This window comes from Pleurodeles waltl, chromosome 7 (genome assembly GCF_031143425.1).
Source record: "Pleurodeles waltl isolate 20211129_DDA chromosome 7, aPleWal1.hap1.20221129, whole genome shotgun sequence".
In the NCBI taxonomy this organism is placed as follows: Eukaryota; Metazoa; Chordata; class Amphibia; order Caudata; family Salamandridae; genus Pleurodeles; species Pleurodeles waltl.
The window spans coordinates 450363245-450382635 of record NC_090446.1 but is presented as its reverse complement, the minus strand read 5'-3'; the positions used below and the strand labels follow the sequence as shown (position 1 = coordinate 450382635).

At 47.9% G+C, this 19391-nt stretch overlaps 1 protein-coding gene across 2 annotated transcripts in view; it reads right to left on the bottom strand.

Annotated features, from left to right (window-relative positions):
- LOC138304169 (large neutral amino acids transporter small subunit 4-like) overlaps positions 1-19391 on the bottom strand; it is a 310553-nt gene that overhangs the window by 211957 nt on the left and 79205 nt on the right. The gene's annotated exons all lie outside the window — the stretch shown is intronic.

The following is a 19391-nucleotide window of genomic DNA, read 5'->3' as shown; positions in this document are numbered from 1 at the left end:
AATGTTCTAATATAATTGTAAGTGTATTTACATAGCGCTTACTACCCCTGACGAGGTGTTGAATCACTTTTCGGTGAGTAGCACTCTACTCTGGAACCCAAAAGGATTAGTGTTGGATTAGGGTAGGGAAATATGAGTATAGCATAAGTATTAGGATTGCAAGTTATGAATTACTTTGAGTGGAGGACATGTGAGTCTTAGTTTATATGAAACAGAATAATGGAGGGATAGAGGAGGGAAAAATCCAGAAAGTGTTAATCAGGAGATCATAGTAGTAAGATGAGGTTTATGATGATTAAAGAAGAGATGGAGGAGGAAAGAGTCTGTAGGAAGGGATTAGGGAGCTCATAGTAGTAAAATCAGATTTGGGATGAGTCAAAGGAGAGATACATGAGGGAGAATTTAGTAGGGCTGTTTGGGTAATCATAATAGTAAACTGAGGTTTGGGTGAGCCAGGAGGGGTAGAGGAGGGAAGGGTCCAGGAAGGGGTATTTTGAAGATCATATTAGTAGAATGAGGTTTGGGATGAGTCAGAGTGGAGCTAGAGGACAAAGTGATAGTGGTATAGGGTGAGAGAGTAATGCATTAGATAGAGTTTTTTTACCTCTTTTTTCCTCTTGGTCAGTAGGCTTGTAATAGGTCTTTTGCAATCAGACCGCATATGTAGTCTGGTTGGCTCAACCTGAAAAACAGACTTACAGGATTTCACTATGGTGTGACTACCATGGATTCCGCTAAACTTACATACCCACAATGTGTAGTAAACCTAAAGCTAAAATGACTAATTCTCACTTTCTGTATGGCAAGGTCCTGGAATATGAAAGGATACACAAAATTCTTACCACCCAGCGTTCCTACACTTTTTCCAACAAGCATTGGCAAAGCCAATAGTCTTACCTATATAAGACCCATTGGCTATGTTTTTTGCCATGTTATACACCAGTGTGGCTGCTGTTCCGCGTTTCTACATGTTAGTGGCATGGAGTGTCAGAGTGAAGAGGGGGTTTAGAGTGTTGTAGAGTGGAGTAGGAGAAGTAGAGTTCAGTAGAGTTCAGTGTGCTGTGGAGTGGGGTGGGGTGGAATAGGGTGGAGGCAGTGGAGTGCATTGGATTGTAGTAGTGTAGGGTGGTTTGAAAGTGGTAGAGTGGGGTGGATTGAAATTGGGGGAGGTGGATTGGAGTGCATTAAAGTGGGGTGGATTACATTGGATCGGGGTGGGTGGTTTGGATTGGAGTGACGGGGTGGGGTAGATTGGATTGGAGTGGGGTGGACTGGATTCACTGGATTGGAGTGGGGTTGATAGGATTGGAGTGGATAGGATGGATGGAGTAGGGTGGTTTGGATTAGGATAGATTGGGTGACTGGACTAAAATAGAGTGGTCATATAGAGTGGATTGGAGTGAGTGGGGTGAATTGGATTGAGTGGGGCAGATTGGAGTAGGTTTGATTTTATTAGAGTGGGATGGGATGGATTGGAATGGAATGGGGCAGATTGGAGTGGGGCGGAGGAGGGGAACAAATTGTTTTGTACTGGAATGGGGAAGATTGTTTTGGATTGGAATGGGTCAGTTTGGAGTGGGGCAAATTGTATTAGGGTGAGGTGGACTGGATTGGAGAACAGCAGATGATAGTGGGGTGTATTCGAGTGGGACAGATTGTTTTGTATTGGAGTGGGACAGATGGGAGTAGAGCGGATTGAAGTGAGCTAAATTGTATTAGGGTGGACTGGAGTTGGGTGGATTGGTCTGAAGTGGGGTGGGGTCGGTTGGTGTGGGGTGGATTGGATGGGAGTGGGGTGAATTGGGATGGAGTGGGGTGGATTGGATTGGGGTGAGGTTGATTGGATTGGAGTGGGGCGTATTGCTCTGGATAGGAGTGGGGCAGATTGGAGTGGCCGCATTTGAGTGGGACATATTGTTTTGGACTGCAGTGGGGCAGATTTGTTTGGTGTAAAGTGGGGCAAATTGGAGTGAGGCAGACTGGAGTGGGGCAAATTGTTTTAGATTGGAGTGGGGCTGATTTCTTTGGATTGGGGTAGATTGGAGTGGGGCAGACTGTATTGGATTGGGGTGCAGCAGGTTGCTGTGGGGAAGATTGTTTTGGATTGGGGCAGATTGGAGTGGGGCAGATTGTTTTGGACTGGAGCAGAGCAGATTGTTTTGGATTAGAATGGGGCAATTTGGAGTGAGGTCGTTGAGAGTGGAGCATACTGTTTTGGAGTGGAGTGGGACATATTGTTTTGGATTAGAGTGGGCAGATTGGAGTGGGATTGATTGTTTTGGATAGGTGCAGATTGTTTGGATTAGAGCAGGGCAAATTGGAATGGTGAAGATTAGATTGGGTTGGGTTGGGAGGATTGGAGTGGGGTGAGTTGAAGTGGATTGGATTGGGGTGAGTGAGTTGGACTGTAGTTGGGTGGACTGGTGTGGAGTGGATTAGGGTGGACTGTAGTGAGGCGGATTGGGATGTACTGCTCAATTATGTGTTAAAGCATCATTTCAGAAATTACACATAATAAAGAAACAACGTTGCTTTGCAATATTTTGAACAAGATAATTATAATCGCTTGAGAAGAGTGCCCACAAGCAAAAACAAAAGAAAACCTTAGTGGAAAGTGAAAAAAGACGACTTGGCAAAATAAAAATAAAAAGTTAGCTATAAAAAATAAAACTTGGCAATTTTGTATTTGTCCTGCTGGGCACGTTTTTGCCAGTCACAAGCCTTCTGTTTGGAGGGCACTAGAAGTAAAAAAAAAAAAAAAATAGTCCCTCAATTGCGTTGGGAGCAGCGGACAGACACTGCTTAAGTTGAATCAATCAGTGCTAGGTGCCTCCTCCTCAGAGGAGAATGGGAATGTTTGCCCTGCAGTGACAGATTACAAGGCTATAAAGAAGAGTGCCACGCAAGCCAACAAATGGTAAGTGACAGGAGGGCTCCAAGATTTACATGTGAGACTCACGCGCTAGCGTGTGCACTCGCAGGCTCGACCCTAATAAAAATGATCCCCCATGCCCAGCACGTCACACAAAAGGAAAAACCATAAAAAATTGCAGGGGAAGTTCTTTATTTACGTCTTGACGTTTTTTTTCCCCAAAAAAGGAAATCCTTCTGATACAACCAGCAGAAGTTCTATCACCGAAGGAAGGACTAGACTTCATGTCCAGCGCACTGGGGAGATACTGTGGAAAATGTGAACATTGCATCTTGTCCTCCACAGTAAAAGGGTTAAAAAGGTGCTGTTTTCACTCATGCATATATTTTTTTAACCCAATATGAGAAATACTAGTTTATTCAGTTTGGTTGTCCATAGAGAAAAAAGAGTTAAAGAAAAGTCGTATTTAGGAAAACAATCTTTCCTTGAACACACATTCGGTCTGTAGAAGGAAATTATTCTCTGCAAGGTGCAGCTAACTGCTAGGAACTACAAAGTGTAGTTTTTGTTTACCTTTCATGACAAGAATGTTAATTAAAGAATTGACAACGTTAAAGCTGAGTGCAATGTTTTGGCACTCTCCTTATCATGACGGAACCCATTTTTCACAGATAACTGTGAAATATTTTATACATTTCACAAAGCCCCACAAAATATTTTCTATATCTCACAGGTGCCTGCAATATTTGAGGTTTCAATCAATATACTGCATTTTGCACGATAAAAAACCCATAAACATACATAGTGCATGTGAGTTAATGTATATATCACGTTTGTGATCATTTGTTGCACAAAATGCAGTGGTATAAAAACCCACATTCGCCGTTACATTTAACCATGAAATATGTTTTTTTTATCGCAGTTCCTTATGAAATACAGATTTCATCATAATGCAGCACTGAAAACCAAATTATGCAGCATGGAGGTCCAAATCATGCAGCGAGGTTTTCTTAGTTATGCAGTAAAATGAAAATTATGTCACACTCTTTCACTATTATTTTAATCCGGTATGGCTAGAATATTTAGAACAATATGTGGCAAATGATGTGCCAAATGCTGTAAATCCATAATTATGTAATACACACCACAACCACAGAAATGTATAAAATCCTCTAGCCCTCACAATTGTCCACTGTTTTTTATTCATGAAATGTAATTATTCTAATTGTAATTAACTAGTTATTGTCAGTTGCAATCTGAAAGAAAGCACATTTTCAAGATATCTATCCCAAAATAAATATATACCATAAAAATACATAGCACGCAGCATATTCCAACGTTGCCATCAAGGGGTTCCAGTGACGTTTACAAACTTGTCACCCTTCGGCCGTGTGGTTTCTCATTTCAACAGAACCCCCCGATGGCAACTCCTGACCACATTAAACAGTTTCCCATTATGTATATGATATTTGTTTAAACATATATAGTGGGGATATAGATTCATGAAACATAGTGCATTCATATTTCTTCAAACATTTGGTGCTTACAATTCCTATTAGTATTTGATATTGGTCATATTTGCTAATTCAATCCGGCCATATTCTAGGCGGCATTGAACTATTTTTATGGCTAGGAAATCACACTCACCTTATCTCTTATGGGGATGTTCGTTAAATACTCCGAGGGTATGTGGAAGTCAATATCTTGAGGCCGACAAGGTGAAGATGCCCACGGTGATGCAAATTTGGGATATAGATTTTCTGGAGAGCTGAGATTATAGGTGAGTATACAAGTGCAAAGTCACCTTTTGGGAACAATTTGCACTCATAAATCCAGGCATTTGAACATGTAAATTACATATATTTACATGTGTGTATTCTACATGCACTTGGGTCACAAGAGAAGATCATTGGTATTACTTTCTTAAATAGACCGGCACGACCGCCATTTTTATGGTTAACTAGCTTCCATGGAACGATCAAGGGAGGGCTACTTGAATGAGTGGGCACTGTTAGTGTACATAGGTTTTAGGGTGGCACATATGATTACAGGTGGATGCTGAGTATCATACCATATATCTTGATGCAATCCTGCTTCGATTTTTAAATCAATAAATCATACAGGATTTGTGAAGCGCAACTAATCACCCTTTAGGGTATCCAGGTGCATACAGGTCTCAGCAGCTCATTCGAATAGCCATTTCTTGAGGGCTCTATGAAATTCCGGATGAGAAGTGATCATCCAGAAATGCTTTGGGAGGCTGTTCCAGGTTTTTTGCTGATAAGTGGGAGATGGCACGTCATGCACTTCTGCTTCAGTGGATTCTTGGAAGGTGGGAAAGGCATAGGGAGGCAGAGCGTAGTCTTTTGACAGTTGGTGGAAATTCAGGCATTGGTTAATGTAGGTGGGTCGTTGGTTGCGTAGAGCTTTGTGTGCATGGATCAGCAGCTTGAGTAAGCACTTCTTCTGCACGGGGTGCCAGTGGAGTTGCTTGAGGTGTAGTGTGATGTGGGATCGTCAAGGAAGGTTGAAGATGAGCCTGACTGCAGTATTCCTTATGATATGTAGTCTTTATAGGAGTTGTGAGGTGATTCATAGGTAGAGGGCTTTGGCATAGTCTAGTCGATTGGTGATAAGGGCCTGTGTCACATTGCATCTCATGTGCAGGAGTAGCCACTTGAGGAGCTTATGTAGCATGCATAGAATAAAAAAGCAGGCAGAGGAGATGGTGTTTATCTGTGATTACATGGTGAGCATGTTGTCAATGATAATTCCAAGGTTTCTGGCATGTTCGGAAGGAGTGGGTGCGGGTCCTAGATCTGAAGGCCACCATAAGTCATTCCATGTGTTGCTGCATTTGCCGAAGAAAAGAACTTCATTCTTGTTTATTTTAGCAGCAGGCAGTTTACTTTCATCCAGTTGGCGATGCTTGTCAGGCAACTGTGGAAGTTAGTTTTGGTGGTGGTGGTGTCGTCAGTGAGCGAGACGATGAGTTGGATGTCGTGTGCGTAGCAGATTATGTTGAGGCCATGGGATCTGATGATGTTGGCAAGTGGGGTCATATATGTTTTAAAAAGCAGGGGGCTGAAGGATGATCCTTCGGGGACCCCGCAGGTGATGTCTTTTGGTTCAGAGGTGAAGGAGGTAGGTGAATCCTCTGGTTTCTTTGGGTGAGGAAGGAGGTGATATATCTTAATGCATCCACTTGGAGACTGACGTGGTGGAGTCTTTTGATCAGTGTGTGGTGGAATACAGTATTGAGAGCTGCTGAGAGTTCGAGGAGGGCCGCTGTTTCTCCTCCACTGTAGAGGTTACAGATCTCGTCTGTGGCTGCGATCAGGGCGGTGTCAGTGATGTGATTGCTGCAGAAGCGGATTGGGAGAAATTGAGTAGCTGGCTCTGCTTCAGGTAGGACATCCGTTGCTTGTTGATATTTTTACAGCTGAGAAAGGGAGAAGGGAGATTGGCTAGCAGTTTTTGAGTATGCTCGGGCCTGTGGTGGGTTTTTGGATTAGTGGTTTGACTTTGTCGTGTTTCCAAGCATAAGGGAAGGTTGCATTTGGTGATGGAGGTGTTGAGTAGAGTGCTGAGTTCCTGGCCGATCCTTTAGTTCCCGAGATTGAAGATGTGGTGTAGGCAGGAGTCGGTGGGGTCTTCCGAGTGGATGGACTTCATAGTGGAGAGGGTGTCTGTAGGAGGCTGGCCTGGCTTGTAGTGGGTACCAAGGGGTACTTACACTCTGTACCAGGTCCAGTTATCCCTTATTAGTGTAGAAGAGGTGTTTTAGCAGCATAGCCTGATAGAAGGTAGCTATAACAGAGCAGCTTAGGCTGAACTAGGAGACATGCAAAGCTCCTACTATATCACTGGTGTCATATGCACAATATCATAAGAAAACACAATACACAGATATACTAAAAATAAAGGTACTTTATTTTTATGACAAAATGCCAAAAGTATCTCAGTGAGTACCCTCAGTATGAGGATGCCAAATATACACAAGATATATGTACACAATACCAAAAATATGCAGTAATAGCAAAAGGAAGTAATGCAAGCAATGTAAAGTTACAGTAGATTTCAATAGGAGCACATGGGGATAGGGGCAACACAAACCATATACTCCAAAAGTGGAATGCAAACCACGAATGGACCCCAAACCTATGTGAGCTTGTAGAGGGTCGCTGGGACTGTAAGAAAACAGTGAGGGTTAGAAAAATAGCCCACCCCAAGACCCTGAAAAGTAGGTGTAAAGTGCACCTATATTCCCCAGAGAGCACAGAAGTCGTGATAGGGGAATTCTGCGAGGAAGACCAACACCAGCAATGCAACCAAAGTGGATTTCCGGACGAGAGTACCTGTGGAACAAGGGGACCAAGTCCAAGAGTCGCGACAAAGTCGAGAGTGGGCAGATGCCCAGGAAATGCCAGCTGAGGGTGCAAAGAAGCTGCCACCGGATGGTAGAAGCTGTAGATTCTGCAAGAACGAAGAGGGCTAGAAACTTCCCCTTTGGAGGATGGATGTCCCACGTCGTGGAGAAGCTTGCAGAGGTGTTCCCACGCAGAAAGACCACAAACAAGCCTTGCTAGCTGCAAGGGTCGCGGTTAGGGTTTTTGGATGCTGCTGTGGCCCAGGAGGGACCAGGATGTTGCCACTTGGATGAGGAGACAGAGGGGGCACCCAGCAAGTCAGGGAGGCCTCACAGAAGCAGGCAGCACCCGCAGAAGTACCGGAACAGGTACTTAGAAAAGGAGTGAACCAGAGCTCACCCGAAGACACAAAAGGGAGTCCCACGACACCGGAGGACAACTCAGGAGGTTGTGCACTGCAGGTTAGAGTGTCGGGGACCCAGGCTTGGCTGTGCACGAAGGAAATCCTGGAAGAGTGCACAGGAGCCTGAGCAGCTGCAAATCACGCGGTACCCAGCAATGCAGTCTAGCGTGGGGAGGCAAGGACTTACCTCCACCAAACTTGGACTGAAGAGTCACTGGACTGTTGGAGTCACTTGGACAGAGTTGCTGAGTTCCAGGGACCACGCTCGTCGTGCTGAGAGGGGACCCAGAGGACCGGTGATGCAGTCTTTTGTTGCCTGCGGTTGCAGGGGGAAGATTCCGTCGACCCACAGGAGATTCCTTCAGAGCTCCTGGTGCAAGAAGGAGGCAGGCTACCCCCAGAGCATGCACCACCAGGAAAACAGTTGAGAAAGCCGGCAGGATGAAGCGATACAAGGTTGCAGTAGTTGTCTTTGCTACTTTGTTGCGGTTTTGCAGGCGTCCTGAGCAGTCAGCGGTCGATCCTTTGTCAGAAGGTGAAGAGAGAGATGCAGAGGAACTCTGATGAGCACTTGCATTCATTATCTAAAGAATTCCCCAAAGCAGAGACCCTAAATAGCCAGAAAAGGAGGTTTGGCTACCTAGGAAGGAGGATAGGCTAGCAACACAGGTAAGAGCCTATCAGAAGGAGTCTCTGACGTCACCTGCTGGCACTGGCCACTCAGAGCAGTCCAGTGTGCCAGCAGCACCTCTGTTTCCAAGATGGCAGAGGTCTGGAGCACACTGGAGGAGCTCTGGGCACCTCCCCTGGGAGTTGCAGGTCAGGGGAGTGGTCACTCCCCTTTCCTTTGTCCAGTTTCGCGCCAGAGCAGGGCTGGGGGATCCCTGAACCGGTGTAGACTGGCTTATGCAGAGATGGGCACCATCTGTGCCCATCAAAGCATTTCCAGAGGCTGGGGGAGGCTACTACTCCCCAGCCCTGACACCTTTTTCCAAAGGGAGAGGGTGTAACACCCTCTCTCTGAGGAAGTCCTTTGTTCTGCCTTCCTGGGTCAGGCCTGGCTGGACCCCAGGAGGGCAGAAACCTGTCTGAGGGGTTGGCAGCAGCAGCCGCTGCAGTGAAATCCCGGGAAAGGCAGTTTGGCAGTACCCGGGTCTGTGCTAGAGACTCGGGGGATCATGGAATTGTCTCCCCAATGCCAGAATGGCATTGGGGTGACAATTCCATGATCTTAGACATGTTACATGGCCATGTTCGGAGTTACCATTGTGACGCTATACATAGGTAGTGACATATGTATAGTGCACGTGTGTAATGGTGTCCCCGCACTCACAAAGTTCGGGGAATTTGCCCTGAACGATGTGGGGGCACCTTGGCTAGTGCCAGGGTGCCCACACACTAAGTAACTTAGCACCCAACCTTCACCAGGTGAAGGTTAGACATATAGGTGACTTATAAGTTACTTAAGTGCAGTGCTAAATGGCTGTGAAATAACTTGGACGTTATTTCACTCAGGCTGCAGTGGCTGGCCTGTGTAAGAATTGTCAGAGCTCCCTATGGGTGGCAAAAGAAATGCTGCAGCCCATAGGGATCTCCTGGAACCCCAATACCCTGGGTACCTCAGTACCATATACTAGGGAATTATAAGGGTGTTCCAGTATGCCAATGTGAATTGGTGAAATTGGTCACTAGCCTGTTAGTGACAATTTGGAAAGCAGAGAGAGCATAACCACTGAGGTTCTGGTTAGCAGAGCCTCAGTGAGACAGTTATTCATCACACAGGGAACACATACAGGGCACACTTATGAGCACTGGGGCCCTGGCTGGCAGGGTCCCAGTGACACATACACTAAAACAACATATATACAGTGAAATATGGGGGTAACATGCCAGGCAAGATGGTACTTTCCTACAGTGTCCTCGTGGAGAGAAGGTTCAAGTATCAGGCTGTGGTTGGTGTTGGTTGTGGTGTTTGTGACTTTTTCAATGAAGTCCGTAGGTGTCGGTTGGGGTTCAAAGTTCCTGAATATGGCTGCAGTCTTGTTGTGGAAGAAATCGGCAAGGATGTCACACAGCTCCTGTGAGGATGTGATATCGTTTTCACCAGCCGTTTGGTTGGAGAATTCCTTAACAATGTTAAAGAGTTCCTTGGTGTTGTTGCCGCTGGTTTCGATACACGTAGCCAGTGCTGTCTTCTTTGTTGCTCTCAGTAGGCGGTGGTAAAGGTTGAGGAAGGTCTTGAAATATGCCTTGACGGAGGTGTCTTTGCTGGCACCCCACTTCCTCTCCAGGTGTATGCTGTCTTGTGTAGCTTTTCTGAGCTTAGGGGTGTACCTGCTTGCCTTTTTGGAGGTTTTCTCTGGATTCTGCTCTTTACAGGAATTATGCTGTCAAAAGTTGGTAATCCAGGCATTGAAGTTCTTTACTCCTTGTTCCAGGTCGGTTGTGGTGGTGGAGCTGGAGGTTTTGAGGGCATGCGTCAGTCCAGATGGTCTCTGAAGGCTTCCTTGTTTGAAATTGTTAACAATTATTAAACCTGATTACTTTTTTGTATTTTTAAACCTGATTATTTTTTATACATGAACTTTGGATCATGAGTAGTAATCATTGATATTACATTTATATATAGACCAAAATGACTGCCATTTTAACATCTAGCATACTAGCTTCCACGGAACACTCAAGGGAGGTCTACTTAAATGAACAGGTAACGTGTCCACAAGGCCGGCGGGCATAGGGTTGCTCTGCTGGCATTCCGAAAGAAGCCTGCCTGTGCTTGTCCATGCCTGGCCTTGACCAGGGCCCAGCCATTATTTTGGCTTCCACAGTTACTCCTCTTTGGAGGCACTCCCCTAAAAAAGCAAACCTACCTTTAACTTACCAACTCACTACAGAGGGAAAGGTTTCTAAGCAGTCCTGTAAACTTGAAGGTAACTAAGGCCACACAACATAATCATATAGCAGTCACCAAGATTGTGAATTACCCCAATGTCGGAATAGATAAATAGCTACAGAATCATTTGTACAGCTTATTTGAACATGCTCTTTGGGTAAGCACAACATTGAAATATTCAGTCTCTTGGAGGAAGACAATATTGATATGTTACTTCTAACAGAAACCTGGCTGTCGGAATATTCCACCCTGGATATTTTAGCCACATTAACCCATAACCCCCAGTATACAATTTTCAACAAAAATAGAGCTAACGATAAAAAAGGAGGAAGGGCTGCAGTAATAACGTGGTGCTTAATACATATCTCCGCCATTGATTTCAACCCCATCTCTGAGGCAGACACCATAGTAGTGATAGTTGATTCTACTATCAGCTGCCTCTTCTAGGTAGTAACCTAGTCGTCCACCTCAAAACATATTTACTTTCCCCGAAACCTTTTAGGTATTGATTTGTTCATTAGTTACTACCTACATACAATTGTAAGTGGTTCACGATTTCAATTACTGGATTGATAATACCAGGGGTTAATTCAAAAGATACAGAGTTTATCAAGCTAATGACGTCAGTGTCTTCAGAACAACACATGCACGGTTCCACACACATTAATGGACACACTATCCATGTTAATATCACTAATTTAATCATTTTACAATGTATTTGGTTGGATCAACATTTCATACAATTTGAAATATCCATTGCAGAGAGTAAAGGTTGGCGCACTTCCAAATTCCAGACTTGAAGACAACAACCTACTCGACCCCTCTCAGTCCGGTTTCCGAGCCAATCACAGCACAGAAACCGCCCTCATCTCAGTCACAGATGACATCAGAACCCTGATGGACAACGGAGAAACAGTCGCCCTCATCCTCCTCGACCTCTCGGCTGCCTTCGACACCGTCTGCCACCGCACCCTAATAACCCGCCTCCGCTCCACCAGGATCCAGGGACAGGTCCTGGACTGGATCACCTCCTTCCTCTCCAACCGCTCCCAAAGAGTCTACCTCCCACCTTTCCGCTCAGACCCCACCGAGATCATCTGCGGCGTCCCACAAGGCTCCTCGCTCAGCCCGACTCTCTTCAATGTCTACATGAGCCCCCTCGCCGACATCGTACGCAAACACAGCATCATCATCACCTCCTACGCCGACGACACTCAGCTGATACTTTCCCTCACCAAGGACACCACCAGCGCCCAGACCAACCTGCAAGATGGAATGAAAGACGTTGCAGATTGGATGAAACTCAGCCGTCTGAAACTGAACTCAGACAAAACGGAAGTCCTCATCCTCGGAAACACCCCGACCGCCTGGGACGACTCCTGGTGGCCCACGGCCCTTGGCACCGCACCAACCCCCTCAGACCACGCACGCAACCTCGGTTTCATCCTGGACCCACTTCTCACCATGACCAAACAAGTCAATGCCGTATCATCCTCCTGCTTCCTCACCCTCCGCATGCTCCGAAAGATCTTCCGTTGGATCCCAGCCGACACCAGAAAGACCGTGACCCACGCCCTCGTCACGAGCCGCCTGGACTACGGCAACACCCTATATGCAGGAACCACAGCTAAACTCCAGAAACGTCTGCTACGAATTCAAAACGCCTCCGCCCGCCTCATCCTCAACATACCCCGCAGCAGCCACATCTCCGCCCACCTGAGACACCTGCACTGGCTTCCCGTCAACAAAAGGATCACCTTCCGACTCCTCACCCACGCACACAAAGCCCTCCACAACAAGGGACCCGAATACCTCAACCGCCGCCTCAATTTCTACACACCCACCCGTCAACTTCGCTCCGCCAACCTCGCTCTCGCCGCCGTCCCTCGCATCCGCCGCACCACGGTAGGTGGGAGATTCTTCTCCTACCTGGCGGCCAAGACATGGAATTCCCTCCCCACCAACCTCAGGACCACCCAGGTCCACTCCGCATTCCGGAGGCAACTCAAGACCTGGCTCTTCGAGCAGCAGTAACCCCATCCCCCTAGCGCCTTGAGACCCGCACGGGTGAGTAGCGCGTTTTATAAATGTTTATGATTTATGATTTAGAATCACAAAAACCCTGTCGTCATGATATCTGCATTAAAAACAGCATGCCTGTACTAAGCACCTCGGCAGGTGCCATGATAGCTGAATTTACGAACTGGATAGAGAACACTAGCAGCACTCACGCCACTGAGTTAAGAGGCAGAGCAACTACCCGTATGAAACCTGCGCTTAGGTTCAATTATCAATTGAAAGATGCTAAGCTTCATCTTCGCCAATTAAAAAGTAATTGTCATAAAGATTATTGGGAATACAGCAAAACGTAAATGTGGAATGACAAAATACAAAACCTTATCGGCCAAAACGAAATATTTACACTACACTAGTAAATGGAACGAATCTCTCAACAAACAAAAATATTTTTTTTAATGAACTCTCTTCCCTAAAGAGTGCTGCAGAATTTGGAGCCATCATGAGAGCTCTGAATTTTATAACAAAATGAAGCTAATCTAAGACAGAATAGTTAGTAGACCCACATACTCACAGACTGGAGCTGGTAACTATTAACTGCTGCATCCTCTCTTTCTTCACTTCTTTAAAAGAAGGTAGTCTTCAAGTACTGGTGAAGAATGTCAAGTCTGGTTTCCCTATGGACCCTTGACCACTGGCATCAATAATAGCCTCACTTAACAAACCACTACCGCAAGATTCAGGTCCTCACCATGACACTGGCGGTAAATGCTGCTTACCGCTGCAGTGACGGCCGTCAACATACTGCCACAGAGAAGAACATCCGTTCGCCAAATAATGACACACACATACCAATTCGACATTCAATGGCAGTAAACCATTGGCGGTACACACCGGTGCGCTCAGAATGGACACCCAAATACTAACCTACACAACATTGGCCAATACCAAAAACGCACACCTGACATCTATACGCACACCACACCCACCCACAGCACTATAAAACACACCCACATTACCCACAACCCTTCATGAATACAAATTATTGCCACAATACTGACACCGAGACCACTGCAACAACTACACATACACACCACACACACCCATACGTCCCTCACGCACCCCACTTCACACACCCAACCACATTACCCAACACCCACACATCTACACACACACCACACAACATCCATGTCCCCACAAAAGCACCCCCATTTCATAGATGAGGAGTTTTGGGTCATGGTGAAGGAAATAGTCAGGGTCAAGCCACAGCTGTTTGGAGCACAGGTACAGCAAATATCCATTGCCAGGAAGATGGAGCTATGGCGAAGAATCGTGGACAGGGTGAATGCCATGGAACAGCATCCACAAACAAGAGACGACATCTGGAAGAGGTGGAATGACCTACGGGGTAAGTGCGTTCCGTGGCAGCAAGGCACCAGCTCACCATCCAGAGGACTGGCGGTGAACCCCCACCTCCTCCCCCACAGCTCACAGCATGGGAGGAGCATGTCTTGGCAATACTGCATCCTAAGGGACTCACTGGAGTAGCCGGAGGACTTGACACCGATAAGTCAAAATTTACTACTTAACACCACCCATACCTGCATGCCATATCACCCCCTCACCCTCACCCTCACTCCCATCACTCCACTCCATCCCACACACTGCGCCTACACATCTGACTAACCCCAATGCCAAAACATGCATGCTATAGCAATGCATGGACAGCCCTCCCAGCCCTGTATGGACAACCAACACAGAAGCATGCACAGGATAGTGGAACTAACAATCCCACAATACATCACCATACACATACAAAGGCAATGATAGAGGGGAAGCTAGAAATGTACAATATGTCACAGACATGAAGCATAATACCTCACTTACATCCCCACAGGTGTCCCAGCCTATGTTAGTGGAGAGGAAGTGCCAAGACAAACCAGTTCCCCAACAGAAGATGCTCACAGTGATGACAGTAACTCTGGACTTCTGGATCTGGATGAACTACCTGGCCCATCAGGGACCACTGGTGGTCCTGTGTATGCCAACTGTGGTCTTGGGGCTGTAATTGACCCAGTGCTCCTGTTCTCTCCCTCACCCCGTTTCTCCTTATGTCATCCTGTTCATGTGTGCATTAGCATCATCTGGCTGGGAGCAGGGGCACACGCAACAGAGGGAGCTGCATCGCACAGGACCCAGGAGGCAGAGACCACTGACGCCGAGCGAACCAGAAGGACGGAGGGCGAGGGCAGCACCACGGCTGAGACAGGAAGTGACAACACTGACTCTGATTTCTCCTCTGATGGAAGATCCCTGGTGGTAGTCGACACCTCTGTGACCACCCCAGCTGCAGCTGCCACCCCCATACCAGCACCGCCCTCCCAGTAGCCCCTCGTAGCCCCTCAGCGAGTTGCCCATGCCCGCTCCCCCAGGAGGGTGGGCATCTCTTTCACCCCAGGCACCTCAGGCCCTACCCCAGTGAGCCCTGCTGCCCTCATGTAGGAGGCTGTTGACCTCCTGAGTTCCATCTCTGTAGGGCAGTCAACCATTGTTAATGCCATCCAGGAGCTGGCATCCCAGATGCAGCAATGTAATGCATTCTTGGAGGGTATCCACGGTGGATTGGCGGCCCAACAGAGATCGATTCAGGCTCTGGTCTCCTCTCTGATGGCAGCCATTGTCCCTGTTCCTACCGTCCCCCCACCAACTACAATCCCAGTCTCCTCAATCCCATCCCATCCCATGTACGCATACAGACGAGCATGTACCCAAGACATCACACAAGAGTGGCACAGTCAAACTCAGGCACCACACTTCAGTCCACAAGCACTCACACAAACAACAGACAGTTGCAGACACATCCACATCCACTGCCTCCACTGTCTCACCCTCCTCCTCCTCCACCTCACTCAAAGTCACGTCCATAGTCACACCTGCATGCACTGCTTCAACAGCCATCGCCAGCATCACCACACCAATCAGCACACACACCTCAGCAGCAGACTCCATCCAGGCCCCTGTGTCCTCTCCCACTCTGTCTGTTCCCCCTCCTAAAGGACACAAACACAGGCACTCAGACACCCAACAGCCATCTACCTCACATCAGCACACAGTCCAGCAGACATACTCCTCCAGCAACCACTCCCTCAACCTCCACTCCTATCCCTCCTCCCTCATCTCACCCCACTGTCCCTAAGAAGCTTTTCATTGCCCAACCTGACCTCTTCTCTCCCCCTCCCTCCCCGTCCTTCCCGTAAGAGCAGGGTCCCAATGACCCAGCCCAGCACCTCAGACACACAGTCAATGGAGGCACCACCTAGTTGTGGAGGCAAGACAGTGAAGGATCCCACTCCACCAGCCAGGAAAGGGAAGGATCCCACTCCACCAGCCAGGAAAGGGAAGAAGCCCTCACCTCCAGCTGAGACACAGCAGCCTGCCTCCAGCAGAGGCTGGCAGGGTATCAACACCACCAGTGGGCACGGGGCCCTCATCCCCTGCTGAGACAGAGCAGCCCTTGCCTCCAGCAGAGGCTGCCCAGGAGGCACCTTCCCCAGCTGAGACACAGCAGCCCTCACCTCCTGCAGAGGCTGCCCAGGAGGCACCTTCCCCAGCTGAGGCACAGCAGCCCTCACCTCCTGCAGAGGCTGGCAGGGTATCAACACCACCACCACCAGTGGGCACGGGGCCCTCATCCCCTGCTGAGACACAGCAGCCCTCACCTCCAGCAGAGGGCATGTAGGCCACCCTCCAGGGACTGATGTACAAGGAGCCCCCTCCAGAACCAGTGGGCAGATTCCCCACCTCAGGGACTGTGATCTTGCACTCCTCAGCAAACGGAAATGGGCATGGAGCCCCCTCCAGAAACAGTGGGCAAGTTCCCCACCTCAGAGACTGTGACCTTGCACTTCCTAGCAAAGGGAAATGGGCATTGAGCCCCCTCGAAACCCAGTGGGCAAGTTCCCCACTTCAGCTGTGGTTCCCCTCTGTTATGCTATTAATTGTGTTTGACTAATGACTTTATGTTTCACCACTGCGAATATTAGTTGTTCAATGTTCATCAGTAGCACATTACATTCTGTATTCAGTTTAGCTGCCTATTGGCTTTAACGTGGCATTAGACATTACATTTGGTATTTAGGTTAGCTGCCTATTGGCTTTAACGTGGCATTAGATATTACATTTTTGTATTCAGTTTAGCTGCCTATTGGCTTTAACGGGGAGTTCGACATTGCAGTTGAGACATTGCAGATGAGATGTGTTTTTCCACATGATAGACCAAGCTGTGTTTAACGTGACAAGAGAGCGTATATTTTGTGTTTACCTCTCTATTCAGCCTGGGAACGACCAAAGTTTGGAGACTTAGGGGGTCATTCTGACCCCTGCCGGCGATGGATGCCGCCGGCCTGGTGGGAACCGCCAGAAGACCGTACTGCGGTCAAAAGACCGCGGCGGTCATTCTGAGTTACCCGCTGGGCTGGCGGGCGACCGACAGAAGGCCGCCCGCCCCCCCAGCGGGAAACCCCCTTCCACGAGGATGCCGGCTCCGAATGGAGCCGGCGGAGTGGAAGGGGTGCGACAGGTGCAGTTGCACCCGTCGCGATTTTCAGTGTCTGCCACGCAGACACTGAAAATCTATATGGGGCCCTGTTAGGGGGGCCCCTGCACTGCCCATGCCAGTGGCATGGGCACTGCAGGGGCCCCCAGGGGCCCCACGACACCCGTTCCCGCCAGCCAGGTTCTGGCGGTGAAAACCGCCAGAACCAGGCTGGCAGGAAGGGGGTCGGAATCCCCATGGCGGCGCTGCTTGCAGCGCCGCCGTGGAGGATTCCCTGGGGCAGCGGGAAGCCGGCGGGAAACCGGGAGCCGTGGTCAGAATGCCCCCGGAAGCACCGCCAGCCTGTTGGCGGTGCTTCCGCGGTCGTTGGCCCTGGCGGTCCATGACCGCCAGGGTCAGAATGACCCCCTTAGCCACTCTCCAAACTCTTGTTCGGTTCCCCCACTGAGCCAGCATGTTTTGACTAAGGGGCCTGTTAGCAGGCTTTTTACGGTGGTCCTGGGCAGCAGCGAGGGGGAATTTTCCAGGACTTCAGACAGGAGTGTACGTCAGCTGCCTGACCTCCCGTTTCGGTGGAAAATCTCTTTCTCGCAGTTGAACAGGAATCATCAACTTGCAGGCATAAGAAAGATGAAGTGGAGTGATAGGCCCTACGGTGATGACATTTTGACTTTTATTCTTTGCTTTGAAGTTATGCTATAATATAATCACATGTATTTGCTGTGTACATTGCAATTGAGAAGTACTTTGATATATTTTGCTTTCATTGCTGCGACTACTTTTAAACGTGTGCTTCCAACCTACTAATCTTGTCTCTCAGGAACCTCGTGGTGAAGTAATAATAAATGTCTTCTTTAAACTAAGAAGTGCATTCCAGAGAAGTTTTGTCAGCTTGGTCATATGATAAGGAAAGCAAAACACCCTCAGCCCCCTTCCCCCTGAAGTGCCTGTCCACTCCTGAGATGTTGCCCCTGCACAGTTTTGTGCGGAGTTAGTCAGTATCAAGTTGGGGCTTGGACTGTGCCCTGTAGCCATGGATGCCTTTGTTACTTTGGACTGGGCATTGGCCTTTTCTGGACAATTGTTCATATATCTTTGTTCTCCAATTGGTTTGTATGGTGGCTGTTGCCATGCAATTACAATCTCAGTACTGCCGACCTGTAGTCCTTGTATTATAATGCAGTGTGTCCTGTGCCATTGGTTTACGTGCGCTGCTGGTTGTGTGTAGGGTGTGTGTGTGAATGGTGTGTGTCGTGCGTGTGTGTGTGTCATTCTCCTTTTCCTCCCTCCCTCCCTTGTGTGCTAGGCAGCTGTACTCACTGTCGTCATCTTCGTTGGCGTAGGTGTTCCAGGTGGAGCATGGCATAGAAAAGCATCGGGAAGACCTGCAGTTCCGGTTCCATTGCGGCGTTGATCTACTCTGTGTCTCTGTTGGTGAGTCTTTGGTCTTCTGTGTTGTTTCCGCCAGACTTTTGAAGGCGTTGGTACCGGAAATAGTGGCGGTTTGTTGTGTCATGATATGGTGGGCTGTACCTTGTGGTGCCTGGGTGTTGATGGCTACCGCCGTGGTGTGTGGTGTTAACGCCCTGGCGGTTGCTGTGGTACATTGGCTGTCTATGGGAGTTATCACCACCATGGTCTTAATTTGGCAGTAATTACCGCCAGCCTGTTGGCGGTATTTCTGCCACTTTTACAGTCACCACCAATGTCATAATGAGTGCCTCAGTTCCTAAACCTCCATAAAAATGCAAAGGCCATCCACTCTCAAAAAATGCAAGGCGATGAGCTAAAGAGTGTGACAAATTATGGTCCAATACCCCTGCTCACATACGCCTCTAAACTCTTGAAAGCACATGAAGCCCAGGAACTATGCAGCCATTTACAATCCTCTTGCTACCTGGGCCAACCACAGTCAACCGCCACCAGCCAAACTCAGAATGACCCCCTTTGCTTTGTAAATGGTTCAGATAGCTTAGAGTCCCCAAGTTCTGAACCATTCCCTTTCCTGGTCCATTGCTGACTGAACTGATGTCCAATTGACGAAGACAGTTGCAGCTTGCTGATCCACACTGAGGAGAGGTATAATCAAATGTTATTGTGTTTGAGGTAACTTGTCTTTTGTTTAAAGGTACCAACCACTGTTTTGATAGAGGCATAGTAAGATGTTTTTCCAAATTTATTTTTACTAAAATTAGTTTGCATGACGTCCAAACATGGTATTCTAATCAGAAGGATAGTGAAGAAAGCCCCTAAATGCTAGTAATTTGTTATTAAGAATAGAT